This window comes from Balaenoptera acutorostrata, chromosome 13 (assembly GCF_949987535.1).
Source record: "Balaenoptera acutorostrata chromosome 13, mBalAcu1.1, whole genome shotgun sequence".
Taxonomy (NCBI): Eukaryota; Metazoa; Chordata; class Mammalia; order Artiodactyla; family Balaenopteridae; genus Balaenoptera; species Balaenoptera acutorostrata.
Genome location: NC_080076.1, coordinates 86,629,667 through 86,645,215, shown reverse-complemented (window position 1 = coordinate 86,645,215; position 15,549 = coordinate 86,629,667). Strand labels below are relative to the sequence as shown.

Sequence of the window (15,549 nt, the reverse complement as noted above, 5' to 3'; positions counted from 1 at the left end):
TTGACTGGCGTGTTGCCGTGGCAGACCCCTGACCCTCTCGGTGGCTTTCCTGACCCCTCAAATGGGGAGATTGCCACTGACCTCACAGAGGGGTTGGAGGTGTCATGATGAAAGCTAAGAAACAGAACAGAGGAGAAGCCGTGCAGAGGCAGGGCGTGTGAGGGCGAGCTGGGGGTTCTGGTGGGATGGAGCGGGGAAGCCGGTGGGGCTCACGTGCTGGGCGGGGACCTGGAACCTGGGACACCTGGGGTGTTTTGTTCTTTGGGGGTCAAGCATGTCGGTGCAGGGCAGAGATGGAGCTTCAACCCCTGCAGCCCCGTCCCAAAGAGGAATTTGCAGAATTGGCTGTGGCTTCCCCGGAGGGAGCGTGGGACTGCGCTGGGGTGGGCGGTGTGCGTGCGAAAAGCCAGTCTCTGTCGCTTGCAGCCACACCTCCCACTGCTGTGCCGTCACTGGTTATCTTTTCACCTCCCTAGTTCGCTTCTCTTCCTCCTCTGAACTCTCACCGTCTGTGCCCTCACTCTGCAGTTTATCACTTTTGTTCTTCCGAGCCGCCATGAAATGCTCCTCTTCTTTTACTTCTACCTCTAGTGTCCCTAGTTGCCCCGGTGCCTGGCCTCAGCCCCTGGGGAAGCGTTGCTCCGGAGTTGGGAATCGGTTCCTGGAACAATTAGGGCTTCTATAGCAGCAGGGGGCTGCCTTCCAATCATGGTCACTAGAAGGCCTCCTGGGCTGCTGTCTGCCTCCTGGGCACCGTACGGGGGTGCACATGTGTCAGACAAACAAGAATGTGTGTTGAGCTGTACACATGGCTCACGGGAGCATGTTGGGTCCTGATGGGGGCCCTGGACTGGGTGGCAGCTTTCGTGGTGCCTGTGCATGTTCTGTCCTCTTGTAGTCTGATTGCACCTGGGACTCCCTGGAAATCTATTTCTCCACCTTTTTCATTTTGTTGTGAGCGCTTGTCTCTGGCCTCTGGGTATCTGGTGGAGGTGGGCCTCCAGTCCCGTATTGCCCAAGTTCAGGGGCTTGATTGGAAGGTGAGAGTCACCTGCATCGCCCCGCTGACCATGACCCTGCCCCAGGCATCAAGATGCTGGTGGCTGCTTACCGAGAAACTCTGGGCTGATGTGTCAGGCCCCCCCGCCCAGCCCCCACCTCCCACCTACCTCCCCTCTGCAGCCTGAGGTCCTGAGGTCCCGCAGTCCCAAAGGTTGATGGGTGAACACCTCAGGTTTGAGGCTGAGCGCTCCGAGCTGGACTTCTGAGATAAGAAAGCTTCCCGCGTGTGCTGGGGCTGTGGGTTCCGGTCCCTTGAGCAGTCTTCCTAAGCAGAGGGAGCCCTGGGCAGTGTCGGGTGTATCAGCCTCCAGGAGTGCATCCTGGACTGGGTCCCTTTTGTCAAATGAAGACTCCTTTAGCCAGACACCCCCGGTCCTGCCAGGACCCCGGTCCAGATGTGCCCAGAGGTCCTGCCCTCTGGGCACATCTGGATTGCTTTGGCGTTGCTCAGGAGGAGGCCTGGCTTCGTCGATTTCCCAGTGGGCGCTGAGTGATCAGAGCGACCAGGTGCCTCACCCCTCCCCCGCTGAGCTTCTCCCTGCAGGATGCTGGCACGGGCGCCCTGGTCCCCGGCTCCCTTCTGTGGGCCTTGAGAGCAGGACATCGGCGGTGCCTTCCCACGCAGACCCGCAGGTTAGAACCGCCCACCAGTGTTGGAGTTTGGGGTGGGGCAGTGGCTCAGTTGCCATTTCCTCTTCCTTAAACATCTGACTTTATCTGATGTACGTGGGATAAATCGTATTAATCGATCCTGCTTCTTGCAAATATTGACTCCTCTTCACCAAGTAGGAAGGACTGATGTTCTTTCCCTGGTAGCTTTGGATTCCCCGGGTGGCCTGTGTTTCTCTCCTCTGTATAGGGCGCCCTGGGGTGCCTCTCTTCTCTGGGCTCCCCTGGGTCAGCCTGGCCCTCCCCACCCCAGTCAACAGGACAGAACAAGAGTTTGGGGGCTCCCCAGCCTGGGTGCTGCCTTGCCGTTTCCCACAAGTCATGGTCAGTGACACGGAAACAACCATGTGTGTGTTTTCAGGTAACCACCTCCCTGGATGAAACTGAAGCCTGTGTCTGTGGTGTGCTGGGGTCCTCTGTGGAGTCAGGACGAGTGGCTGAATCTCCCAGAGCCTGGCTCTTTCTCTCCTTCTGCCCTGAGTTAGAGCAGGAGCCCAGGTGCCGGGCTTCCTGTCCGTCCCATTGCATTGCACATCCTGAGTCTTAGGCACAGGTCTCGCTCTCTCCTCTTTTTGTCACACCAAGGCCTTCGGTGGGCAGAGCAGTTGAAGTGATGTTGCCTTTTCCTTTCCTAAATTTCAGTGAACCCTTCTCCCTGTGTACCAATCGGCTAGTTTGAGTTTTCGGGGCATGGAAGGTGGGCATTCCATCCCAGGAAACTAACCTGGGCAGGGAGGGAGCACTGGGGTCCGTAGTTGTGGCGTCTCGGCCAGGCTGTGAGTTGTAAAAGCACTGGCTCTGCTAAGCACACAATAACCTGTGCAGAAGCCCTGACAGTTGCTGTTTCACATGAGGAAGCCGAGGCTCAGAGATGGCAGGTATCTGCCTCAAGGTCACACAGCTAGTCAGTGCTGGGCTTGGAACTGGACCCCAAGTCTAGATCCCGAAGCACACGACATGATTTTCCAGATACAGCTGGACTTCCCCATGGGCCGGGGGGCCTGTCTCCGGGTGAGTCCCCGGGCCTCCTCTCCTCCCTGGGAAAACGGGGCGCAACAGACAAGGCCTCAGCCATGGGCGCCCTCACTGCTGTGTTTCCACGTCGGCACCATGGGCCGGCTCCTCTAATTGCTCGTTCTTTTTAGTTGCTGTGAAAAGGCCTCCAAGTGCTAAGAAGGGAGAGTGCTATGTTGTATTTTTTGTTCTGTTGTTTTGCGTCAGTTCTTTCCCAGGTGTCTCAGCTGGGTACTGGGGGTGGGGCTGGCATGGGAACACGGGCCCCAACTCTCAGCCTCTCCGTGGTCACTCGCTGTCCTGCTGGCCGGGGGGCCTGGTGGGCCCTCCTCTGAGCTCTGACATCAGCTCACATTGGTTGGAGGGGCCCTGCCCCAACAGAGCCTTTGTTTCCTGTTTCTTCTTCTACAGGAAGGGGGTTCTTGTTCTTCCTGACGACCTCATGCCCAAGTTCCGTGGTGTTAGAGGTGGTGGCCTTTCAGCCCACCTTATCTGCGCGTCCTCACTCAGAACTCCTCAGCTTCACTCGCTACCCAGCGAACATTTACTCAGTACCTAATGTGGACCGGGTACCATCCCAGGTGCCTGAGTTGCAGCTGTGTGACTCCGCCTGTGTGGAGTTTATGCCCTGGTGTTGGCCCAGCACCCGCTCTGCAGTCTCACCTCTGTGCTTTGCATATGCTGTTCCAGCGTCCTGAGGTTCCCTGTTCTCGCCTCTGCTCTACGTCCCATGGTGGGGACGATCTCAGTTGCCCCCTACCTACCTCTGAGCTCTTCCTGGGAGGTTGTGGCCGCGTGGGACATCGAGACCACTGGGCCCTGGATGGCAAGAGTTGAGGGTGGCGTGGAGAGAGGCGGCCCTTCTGAGATGTGAAATCACCTCCTCATCTCCTTCGCAGGGGGCTGGGGAGGAAAAGGCTTTATTTTTAAGGAGCTTGCCAAGGAGGAGCAAGGTTTATTTTTAGAGAAGCTGCTTGCTCCAGAGGAGCATGGAGTCCTTCCTTCCAGGAGGTGGGGGGCCGTGGAGGGCGGGCAGGGGGCAGCTGGAGTTGTTGTCTCAGCTCAGCCTGACTGTCTTCTGCATCCGCTCAACCTGACGCAGGAGCTGCCCATCCGCAGAGGGTTTGCCTCTAAGGGGGGGTCCCAGGCTGAAGAACATCTGTCCTCAGCGCCTCCTCCCCAAAGCTGAGGACATTTGCCATCCTGAGCAGGTGAGCAGAGCTTCTAGCACGTCCTTGGGGTAGGGGCTCGGCGGGAAGGGTCCCGGGCCCAGACTCAGAGTCGGTCGCTTCCTTCCTGACTCCCTGGCTCATGGGGAGGGGCGCTTCCTGCCATTGTCTCCGCTGAGGCGTCGGCAAGGTCACTGTCTCCTGAGGGGGAAGAGAGCTGAAGACAAGGGCAGGACCTCAGACCACAGTGGCAACTGACACACTTTTCGTCCCCACCACCACGCTGGCTTCCCCGCCTCCCCTCGGGCCCCTGGATGGAGACTGAGGTTGGGGTGAGGCTTCTTTCCTTCACCTGTGGGAGCTTCACCCCTCTCAGCACCACAGCCCCAAGTGGGAGGGTCGGCCGGCCGCTCCCTGGGCTGTAGGTCTGATGGGTGGCCCATTAGGGGCCTCGGCCAGCGAGGGAGGCCGTGTGCGCCCGTACAGAGGGCAGGAGCAAAGACTGGGGCTTGTCCTGTGTTCCCTCGAGGTCCCCCCATGGCGCTTGGGAGGCAGCTGGGCGGGATCTGACGTCCCCCGTGTCCCCTCCTGACCTCTTGCATCCATAGTCCGTTTCCTAAATTGGTGCCTGGGCACCCGGCCAGCCCTGCCCAGGACTCAGGTAGAACACGGAGGGGGCTTCCACCTGGATTGCTTGACCCTCCCCTTCTTTCTAGGCTCTTAGGCCCTCTCTCGCGGCCCGTGAGCGATGCCTGCTGAAGTCTGGTCCTTCCACCTCCCAGTTCTTCCTCTTCGCAAGAGCCCCAGATCCCCACTCCCTGGGTTTGCCCTCTTGGCCTCAGTGACGCACATCTTCCCGAGAGCGTACTTCATCTTCATCCAAGTGGCAGGAGCCGCATTTCTGTGGCTTTGTTTCTGGTCTCTGCTCCCAGTCACTTGTGGATGTTCGCCCAGGCACCTTTCAGAGAGCCAGGCTTGAGGGCCCTCAGTTCGAGCGCTCTGGGGTCGGCAGGGCAGGGCGAGCAGCTACCTTGGCCTCGGTGGTCCGGGCCAGGGCTCCTCTGGAGCTCTGTCCGCAGGCCCCCGGCACTGCAGCCCCCCTTCTGGCTGCCTTCTGCTAACTCTTCCCCCATGTCTGCCTTTCCCTGGTTCTAAGGAAGGGCCCACCGCTTGCATTTTCCTTCTTGTGCTTCCCTCACGACCGGTGTCCGGTGCACTAACCGACCTGTGTTTATAACCTCATCTTGCCCAGCAAGGAGGCGCCTGGAAGCATCTGCTTATGAACTGACCCCACAACCACCCAAGGACCAGACCAGGTCTGTGTCATTTCCTTGCTTTGTTCCTCCACATACTTCCTAAGCCGCGAACCTGCCTAGAACAATCACTTTGATTCCCGGAGACAGTGTCCAGAGCTTGGGATTCTCAGAGAGACTCCTGGGATGACGTCTTTCAAGCTGGAGGGTTGTATGGCCTGAGACTGTTCATCTTAGCAGCGTGATCGAACCCACAATCAAAATGTATTCATTCAGCATGCATTTAGTGAGTAGCTGCTATTCCGGGAGCTGGGTATAAAGGAGTGATAAAACATTTAAAATTCTGGCCCTCCTGGGCTTATAGTCTAGCGGGGGTAGACATACAATATGCAAGTATGCAGTAAAATATATAAGTACGTCAGATGGTGATCAAAGCTAAATAAACAAGGGAAAAGAAGGCCTCCCAAGTCAGGAACGTTTAAGCAAAGGCCTGAAGGAGGTGAGGGAGAGAATGCGGAGGTTATCCCAGGCAGAGGAGACAGCCTGTGCAAAGGCCCTGAGGCAGGAGCTCGTCCGGGATGCTCAAGAAATCTGAGTGAGTGGAAGAATGGCAGGGGAGGAGGTTGGAGAAATATGAGAGCCCACATCTATCAGAACCTTGCACTCCTGTCTGGACTTTCACCTTGACTCTGAGTGAGATGTGATGCTACTCCAGAGTTTGACCAGAGAAGGGCCAGGATCCGACTTGTGCTTTAAAAGGATGGTTTCTGGCTACTGTGTTGAGAACAGACTGGATGGGGTGAAGGGAGGAAGCAGGGAGACCAGCAGGGGCACGGATGCAGCATGTGAGGTGGTAGGCGCTGGACCAGGGTGCCAGCGGTGGAGGTGATGAGGGAGTTGGGCTCCAGATACGTTTTAAAGGTAGAGCTGGAAGGAATCACTGAGGAATTAGGCAATCCTCGTTGTGTGGACTTTTAAAAACAGGTTCTCATGAGCTTGGAAGGACCTAAGAGATCATCTAGTCCAACCTTTTCACTTAACCTATGGGGTAACTGAGCCCCAGTAAAGGAAGTTACTTGTCCAAAGTCACACAGCAAGCTGGTTAGTGGCAGAGCCAAGACTTGAGTTGTTTTTTTGTTTGTTTGTTTTGTTTGTTTTTTTAAGAGCTTTCCTTTATTAACTGCATGAGCTGAAGTTCATCTTTTTTTTAGAAATTATTATTTATTTATTTTTGGCTGTGTTGGGTCTTCGTTTCTGTGCGAGGGCCTTCTCCAGTTCCAGCGAGCGGGATCCACTCTTCATCGCGGTGCGCAGGCCTCTCACTATCGTGGCCTCTCTTGTTGCGGAGCACAGGCTCCAGTCGCGCAGGCTCAGTAGCTGTGGCTCATGGGCCCGGTTGCTCCGCAGCATGTGGGATCTTCCCAGACCAGGGCTCGAACCCGTGTCCCCTGCATTGGCAGGCAGATTCTCAACCATTGCGCCACCAGGGAAGCCCCCAGGACTTGAGTTTTTGACCCCGCGTTTTTGTAGCTGAACTGATGGACAACTGTGGGAGGAGACCTGCAGAGGTCTGAGGTCCCGAGGGAAGCAGGGCTGGCCCCCAACACTGCAGCTGAGCATGGGATTCTGGCAGATTCCATTGGCTGGCAGGAACCCGGGACATTGTAAACTGTCATTTATAGGTGCTGTGTGCCTTTAACGGCTCTCTCTGGGCTGACATTTTGACCTCAGTTGGGCAGAGGTCTCTATGGTCATGTCTGAGCTCTTGGGCAGATCAAAGACAATGCTCCTGTGCATGTTTTTGAAGATTTTATTGAGCTTCTATTAAGTGCCAGCCCAGAGACAAGACGCCCTTGCTCTGGAGGACCTAACAGTTTGGGGAGACGGACAGGTGAACCAAGGATGCCCCCGTGATCGTGGGCAATCATGCCTGTGCAGGAGCTGTCCACGCTTGGGATCTCTGTCCGAGGACGGGCACTAAACAGCCGCTGCAGCCACCAGATGCCCCAGGGAACGCAAGCCAGAGGCCTTCTGTACACCAAGGTGGTCTGCTTAAACCCGTGATTCATCTCTTATAATAAAGGGGGCAAGGAGAGTCGGTGGGGGCTGGGATCTCACTGCCCTACAGCCGTGTCACCGAGCACAGGCTTCACTTAAACTGTGAGGACCCAGGTGCACCCCCTGAGAGGCAACCTTTCAATGCCGGGATTTCCCATGTGCTTTTTTGTGCAGGGCGATGGGCTGGTAACTTTTCTTTAGTCTGCAAGCCAGCTCTAATGGCCAGCTTTAAGGTCACTGGTGACCCTTGAGATACAGAATGAGGCCTGTGAAGCTCCCAGCTCAGCTTGGAAAGAGCTGGGTATCATCCTCAGGCTCTTCCGTGTGAGGGTTGCCCGGGGAAGATAAAGAGAGATGTTGCTTTCACTCTCTATGGAGAAGCTGGATCTATAGGCCAAAGGGGGGAAAACTCCAGTTTGGTTTTTCTTTTAGCCTTTTAACTTGATCTGTCCCCATCACAACAGTGGTACTCTTGAGGCCAACTTGGAATTGCTTCCACGGGGTGATTTACGGGCTGTCTCCAGAAGTGGTTCTTGTGCCCTTGGGTCTGATTAGCGCCCTGGCGGCCACAGGTGATCCCAGGACAGGGCTGATGAGAACATGGTCCCCAGACGTGGGAGATCCGGCCAGACCACTGAAGTGAGGCTTGAGTCTCAGTGGGCTGGTATCAGGCCAGCCCCTGTCCTTTTGTTGGCATCTTCCTCGGAGGCTAGAGGAGTGGGGAGATGGCAAGGAAAAAACAAGCACCCAGACAGGCTCCCTCCAGGGCACAAGCCGTTTAGTCCCCACCTGCCCTGGGCTGCAGCACCTGGAGGTGATGCAGGGGAACCCTTCCTAGCATCCCTGGGGTGACTCTCAGGATCGGCCCCGTTCTCCAGGACGGCCGAGATCGGGCACCGTGCTCAGGGTGTGCCCACATCGGTGGTGGATTTCAGGATCCACATCTCCTCTCCTGGCGCCAGTTTCCCTGAGAAAAGGGAGTCCGTTGGCTTGTCCCCCGCAGCATGCTTCCCAGGATGTGGGTTCCCAGACGGGAGGAGCTGCCTTAAGTCGGGTGATCATTTGACTAACACGTGTTAAGCACCTTCTGTGTGCGCGAACTGTGCCACGTGCTGGAGGTGAAAATAAAGCAGAGTTGTGCTTTGAGGAGCTCGGAAGGAGAGCCACGCCTCCTTCTCCTTCCCTCAGTCACTTCTTGCCTTTAGTTCGCCTACAAGTTATAAATACTCTGGGGAAGTGTGTCGCACTCACTCCCTGGTACCTCCCTGTGCATAAGCTTATTCAGTGGACCCAAGAAGCAGGCCAGGGCGGCGAGGATGAGAGGAGGTGGCAGTGGGGAGCCGGCATTCCAGCAGGAGGACTCCTCCAACCTCGCAGATTGCCCCGGGGCCAGCCCTGTCCCCATGACACGTGCTTCACTCCCATCGCAAGGGGACATCTGAGGTCACGGGCATGTTTTCTTGAACCGTTAAAGCATCTTGCAAAGATGGCCTAGATTTGAAAAGACTGTGACCAGAAGAAAGAGAGACAATGAAAAAAGCGGTGTAGAGCACCCCGCCCGGCTCCTGGCACTTAGTAGTTGCTCAGTAAATCAGTGTTCCTTTCCTAACATAAGGAAACAAATCCGTCAGAGTCGGCCGAGGATCCCAGGGCCTGCGCTGCCTTGGGGTGATGGCTGTGCCCTGGCCAGCAGAGCTGTCTGATCAGTGTCTGCGTGGGGCGCGGGGTATGCGGGAGAGTGGCTCCTTCCATCTGTGGGATCGGGAAAGGCTTCTGGAACCGAGCCCTTTAGAGTTATGGCAGCACAGCGCGAAAGAGGGTGTTTGAGGACATAGCTGCCCAAGGTGAGGCAGCCTGGGCCTCAGTCTTCTCCCACACAGAAGACTGGCCAGTGCTAGGCCAGCTCCTAAGTCTCGTGTGTGACACAGGAGGTAGGGGACAGACCTGGCTTGCAGAACCTGAAAGCCAGCAGAATGCCAGGTGTGGCGACCCTGGTGCCCAGACTGCTCTTCCAGCAGGCAGAGGGGACTCCCTTGCTCTGGCTCTCTGAGCACCTGGGCTTACACACCTCCATGCAAACTGGGTTTGCACAGTTTTCTTTTTAAACAACTCAATGGAGATATAATTCATATAGCGTATAATTCATCCATTAGAAGTGTACAATTCAAGGTATTTTTTTTTTTAATGTGATGATCCATTTATTTATTTATTTATGGCTGTGTTGAGTCTTCGTTTCTGTGCGAGGGCTTTCTCTAGTTACGGCAAGTGGGGGCCACTCTTCATCGCGGTGCGCGGGCCTCTCACTATCGCGGCCTCTCTTGTTGCGGAACACAAGCTCCAGACGCGCGGGCTCAGCAATTGTGGCTCACGGGCTTAGTTGCTCCGTGGCATGTGGGGTCTTCCCAGACCAGGGCTCGAACCCGCGTCCCCTGCATTGGCAGGCAGACTCTCAACCACTGCGCCACCAGGGAAGCCCCCTCAATGGTATTTTGTATATTCACAGACTTGTGCAGCTATCACCACGGTCAAGTTTAGAGCATGTCCATCATTCCCCCAAAGAAATCCCACGCCCTCTTAACTATCACTTCCCTCCCCCAGCCTCGGGCAACCACTCATCCACTTTCTGTCACTATGGATTTGCCTATTCCGGACATTTCGTATAAATGGAATCCTACAACATGTGGCCTTCAGTGACTGGCTTCTTTCACTCATGATAATGTTTTCAAGGCTCAACCACGTGGAAGCCTGGATCGGTACTTCACTCCCTTTTACCGCAGAATAACATTCCATTGTGTGGATGGACCCTCATACATCTATCCGTTCATCAGTTGATAGGCATTTACATTTTCCCCACTTTTTTCTTTTTAGCTGCACCTTGCGGCATGCGGGATCTTAGTTCCCCAACCAGGGATCGAACCTGTGCCCCCTGCAGTGGAAGTGCGTAGTCCTAACCACTGGACTGCCAGGGAATTCCCCCCACTTTTTGATTATTGTGAATAATGCTACTGTGAACATTCACGTAGACGTCTTTGTGTGGACCTACGTTTCATTTCCCTTGAGTATATCCCTAGGAGGAGAATTGCTGGGTCATTTGCTAACTCTATGCTTAACATTTTGAGGAACTGCCAGACTTTTCCAAGGCGGCTGTCCCATTTTTCAGTGCACACTGTTTTATAATGATTGTTGTGCAGAACTGTGTAGTGTGGTGGTTAACGCAGGCTCCAGAACCAAGCTGCCTGGATTTAGAACCTGGCTGGGAGACTTGGGACAGGTCCCTTCACCTTTCTCAGCCTCAGTTTCCTTATCTGTAAAACGGGGACAAGATTAGTGCTCACTGCATGTTGTCATGGGGATTAAATGAGAATATCTACAAAGTGCTTGGTGAGGGCTGTGTCGGTGTTTGCTGTCATAAGTATTTCCCTCTAGATTGCAGGTGCTGGGCACATAGTAGGTACTCTGTGATGTTTTAAAGGCTGCAGAATTTGCTTTTTGGGGGGTGCCCCCTTTTTCAGTGCTTTTGATTCTTCTGATCACCCCTGGGAAAGCCGTCTAGGCTGTCAGTGTCTTGCACCCTGGGAATCTCTCTTCACCTGGAGGGTCTGGCACAGGGCCTTGTGAGGTTGGGGGTGGCCCCTGGACTGGCTTCAACTCCAAGAGGCACTTAAACCTTAAAGCCAGGGACACAGGGAGCATTCGGAGCCAGGTCTCCGGGATCGGGAGCAGTTTGGTTAATTCAGAAGCTGGGGAGGCAAGACCCAACTGCATGACAGCAGCCCCTGTTCCTTGGCACCCCGGCTCCTGCTCTGTGATCAGCCACGGGGAAGGAGGGTGCATCCCTGGCGGGAGCCCCACAGAGAATCAGCTCAGTGACTGGAAAGTGTCGTTGGAGCTCCCGTGCTGCAGATGTGGCCTGGAGTCCCCAGTGCCTCGCCAGCTCCCAGGTGCGAAGACGGGCCTGCTGCCTCGCCTGGTTGTGGTCCTGCTGTCAGAGCCCTGGCAGAGCAGCAGCTCCTCAATCTGGCAGCACTGGGTATTCTCCGAGGACTAGGAGTGCCTGGCAGCTTGCGTGCTGTCCAGATGGGGAGGCAGAGCCTGAGAGCACCCGGGCTTATCATTTGCCTGGATTGCTGAAGGGGGTCCTGCTATAGGGTTCCATACTTTAGAAAAAAGCTGGGGTGGGTGGCGCAAAAATGGCAGCTCTGGGTGAGCGTGAAGGAGGGAATCAGTTTACTCTCTCATCTGGCAGATGTTTACTGTGCCAGGCAGTGGGTCACAGTGAGGGACGAGAACTCTCCATCTGGGGTCAGACACGTATCAGAGCGTGTAACACATCAGTAAAGGGAGGCACAGAGTGCAGCCGGAGCAGAGAGCAGGCAGGGGCCGACTGCCTGATGGGGAAGATTTCATTGAAGAGGGGGCATTTCTGTTGGGTTTTGAAGGATGCACAGGAGTTTACCAGGAGAGAAGGGGGAAGGGCACAGAGAACAGCAGGAGCCAGTGCCTTTAGTACTCAAAGTGCGTGGTATGTTTGGGGAATGGGAGAAGTCCTAAGTGTCAGAAGTGCGGGTCAAGGGTGGTGAGTTGGAGATCAGGCCGGGAAAGGGGCTGGACCCTGTAAAAGTCCAGCCGACACACACACCAAGGACCTCCCAGCAGGGAAGGAAGCAGCTGGGAAGCTCTACCTACAGAGTTGAGACAAACCTCGTTTTAGACCCAGCTCCATCACTAACTGCAAAGTGGTCTTGAGAAGATTGGGGGTTCAGCTTCCCAGAGGCTTCATGGCGTCATCTGTGGAACGGTCGGGTCGAATCTACCTTGCTCCGCAGCCAGGATTAAATGACACCTATGTGGGGCACTCTGTGATCACTCCACAACCGGGGCTTCTTTCCCTCCCTGTGGGGAGGTGCTTCTAGAGCCCTGGCCCTGCCCCGGAGAGACCAGGGATGGGCCGGGGCTCACAGGAGGGAGGGACGGACAGGGAGTCAGATGTAAGTCAGGGCTGGGGGCTAGAGATCCAGGCAGGGAGGGGGTGTCAGGGACCAGCCCAGAGGCCCCGTCATAGAAGCAGGGGCAGCATGAGATCAGAAAGCTCCTCCCTGTTGGGAGCAGTGACAGGTCAGAGAACACCCCAGGCAGGCCACAGCCACAGCCACAAGGATGGTGAGTGAGTCTTCTGAATCCCATGTGCTCAAAAGCTCTGCCCTTCAGATGTGTGATTGGGTCCAGCCCCTTTCCCAGTCTGATGTCCAGCTCACCACCCTTGACCCCGCACTTCTGCCACCTGGAACTTCTCCCATTCCCCAAACATACCATGCACTTTGAGTACTAAAGGCATTGGCTCCTGCTGTTCCCTGTGCCTTTCCCCCTTCTCTCCTGGTAAACTCCTGTGCATGCTTCAAAGCCCAACTGAAATGCCCCCTCTTCAATGAAATCTTCCCCATCAGGCAGTTATCCACTGCCTTCTCTCTGCTCTAGCTGCACTCTGTGCCTCCCTCTGTTGATGCACTATGCGCTGTTAATGTGTCTGTCCCCCATCCCAGATGGTGAGTTCTTCCAGAACTCTGAAGCTGGGGAGGAGGAGCCACCCACTGGTTCCCCCACGGTCCCAGCTTCTTCCCTGACCAGCCAGGTTGTCTTTGAGTCATCCTCCCTTCCAGGAGGTGAGAAGTGGCCGGGTCAGCAGGAGACGGTGCATACACTTCCATGGTGAGCCCTGTACCTGTGTCCAGGTGCGAGGGGGTGAGCCAGGAGGGAGATGCCCTGCAACCTTGGTGTGGCGGGTGACCTGCTTTTTGTGAGTGTGTGCCCGGGAATGAGCAGAGCCCTCGTGCCTGCTCCCTTTGACTCTCCATTCTTCTCTGAGCTGATTAACATGCTGACGTCCATCAGGAAACCGTGTCACCTTCATTCTCCCCGTAGCCCGGCAGCTGTGAGGTATTATTTTGGACTTGTCCACCGCATCACTACAGAGGACCGCGGCCAGCAGGGAAAGAGGGATTATGTTGTTCCCATCTGGCTTCGGCTGCCTTCCCGGCCCCATCCAGCTGTTCCCTGTTACCCACGGCCAAGCGGCAGATGTGGGGAGCGAGGTCAGCCGGGAGCTGGAGACCTGTCTGTCATCTTCACGTGAATGTCTTCAAGGCTATTTCTGGCCTCGCCATTATCCCCACGGCTTTGGGGGATAAATATAGACACGGATTGAAAAGCCCCAGTGGCAGGCAGGCAGCGCTGGAGAGCATGCGGACGGGGTGCTTGGCTATAAATAAGTCTGCTAGAACACCTCCCGAGCCACGCTGTGCTGTGCGGAAAGACAGATTTCCTTGCCGGCTCCCTCCCAAAGCACACTTGTGCCTGGACGCGGGAGGGAGGGTCTGTGGGAGGAGAGGGAAGGAGGATGCTGGTCTGTGGGGACCTTGCACAGCGGGGCGGCCTGCTGGGGGTAGTTCTCCCTTAGCGCTCGCTAGTAGCTTATAAAGGGGACCGGCTGGTGGCCCCAGCAAGAGCCCTAGGACAGTCGCACGCTGGGGGGCAGTGTGTTGTACCCAGAACAGCATCCTCAGCCCCCGCTTGCCCAGCATCCTCAGGCCTGGTTCCTGCTGCAGCCCGGCCAGCAGACAAGGGCTGGGCCTGGGTGGTTCCGGGGCCCCTGCCTGCGGGGTGACTCCACTGCTTTCTCAAGCTGCCGTCTGTCTCCTTTTTCTGCTTCCCCCCTGCTTCCCCCTCCTGACAAGAGCCCAGCGTTGTTTATCTTCTGGTTCCCCGGTGCTCAGCCAAGGCCGGCTGCCTAGTGACCCCGTTTAGGCTCGAGTGGCAGGGGGTGGGAGTCGGTGGTCCCTGGCCCCTCCCCCCTCCCCCCTCCTCATGCCCGCCTTCCTGCATCTGCCTCCTCCCCGTCTCCGACCGCCCCCTCCGAGGCTGCAGCGGATACCTGGGCTGGCGCTGAGCAAGGACCGGGATGCGTGCCCAAGTGACACTTTTCATGCGAAAAGATAGGAGTCAGTACGCTGGTGAGAATCCTGTGACGTCCCTGTGAATAAAGTATCGTTGCTGTGCAGTCACCAGTCGTGGGAAGTGATTTCCTCGAGCGCATTCCCCTCCGTGGCCTCAGTGAACAAAGACCCCCTATCCCCGTCCCGGAGCGTGTGTGCAGTCCTGGTGCAAGGACGGGACGGTTATTAATCCTGTGAACATCACCCCTGCGGATGGGGTGTGGGCAGCCCTGCCTGTCCCGCGGACGAGGCGTCTGCACCCCTGCCCCACGGTCATTCCTGGTGCTCTAGGGCTTCGAGGACAAAGGGAACCACAGGGCCACTTTGGCTTCTCGAGTGGGCAGCATGTGTGTGGACCTGTCGTTCAGCCCGGAGTGTGGGCTCAGAGCAGGGATTGCAGAGATGAATCGGGTCTGGTCCCCACTCTCAGGAGCTCATTGGCCAGCGGACGAGACTGATTCAGCAGGCAGTTGTGGTGCTGGTGATATGAGCCTGATGGGATGGGGGGGCTACTCCTGGGGCTCGGAGCCCACCGAGGAAGCTCTCAGGGGCTCCGACACATAGGCTGGACTTTGTAGAATGCCAGGTTCACCCAACCCGGGAGGTGGGGGAGGGCCTTCCCAGCAGAGGGAACAGCCTGTGCAAAGACACAGAGGCCAGAGGATGCCCTGTGGGGATGGGGGCTCTGCTGGGAGCACAGGCTGAGCCCAGGGAAGGAGCCAGAGGGTTAAGGAGAGTGGATGTTGTCTTGGAAGCCAAGGGGGAGCACTGAGGGGCTCAAATCAGAGGGCTGTCACCCTCTGATGTGTGTATTAGAAAAGGCTTCATCTGACTTCAGGGAGATGACAGGTTGGAGGCGGAGGGGAGGAGGGGACAGGCTGGTGGCAGCATCACGGTGTCTTGGTTTGTTGAGTACCTGAAAGATTTGTTTTTTTAAGCCTTGTATTTTCTTTTCTTCCTTTCTAAAAATTTATTTATTTACTTTCGGCCACGTTGGGTCTTCGTTGCTGCTTGCGGGCTTCTCTTGCTGCGGAGCACGGGCTCCAGGCACCCAGGCTTCGGTAGTTGTGGCTCGCGGCTCTAGAGCGCAGGCTCACTAGTTGTGGCGCACGGGCTTAGTTGCTCCGCGGCGTGTGAGATCTTCCCAGACAAGGGCTCGAACCCGTGTCCCCTGAATTGGCATGCGGATTCTTAACCACTGCGCCACTAGGGAAGTCCAATTTTTTTGTTTTTAACCGAGCCTGTAAAATCCGGGATGTACGTATGTGGGTGCGTGCCTGAGAAACTCGGGTTTCGAAAGATGGCAGGGCCAGGCAAGGAGGCATCCATTGGTTG

At 56.3% G+C, this 15,549-nt stretch overlaps 1 protein-coding gene across 4 annotated transcripts in view; it reads left to right on the top strand.

Moving 5' to 3' along the window:
* Positions 1–15,549, top strand: part of PITPNM2 (phosphatidylinositol transfer protein membrane associated 2) — a 146,503-nt gene that overhangs the window by 32,719 nt on the left and 98,235 nt on the right. Inside the window, exon 1 of one of the 4 annotated variants that reach the window (XM_057526713.1) lies at positions 5,380–5,453. The exons of 2 other annotated variants lie outside the window; for them this stretch is intronic. The gene's annotated coding sequence lies outside the window, so the exon portion shown is untranslated. Of the gene's footprint in view, positions 1–5,379; positions 5,454–15,549 lie in introns of those variants that run through there. One more of the 4 variants, XM_057526717.1, reaches the window with a different exon arrangement.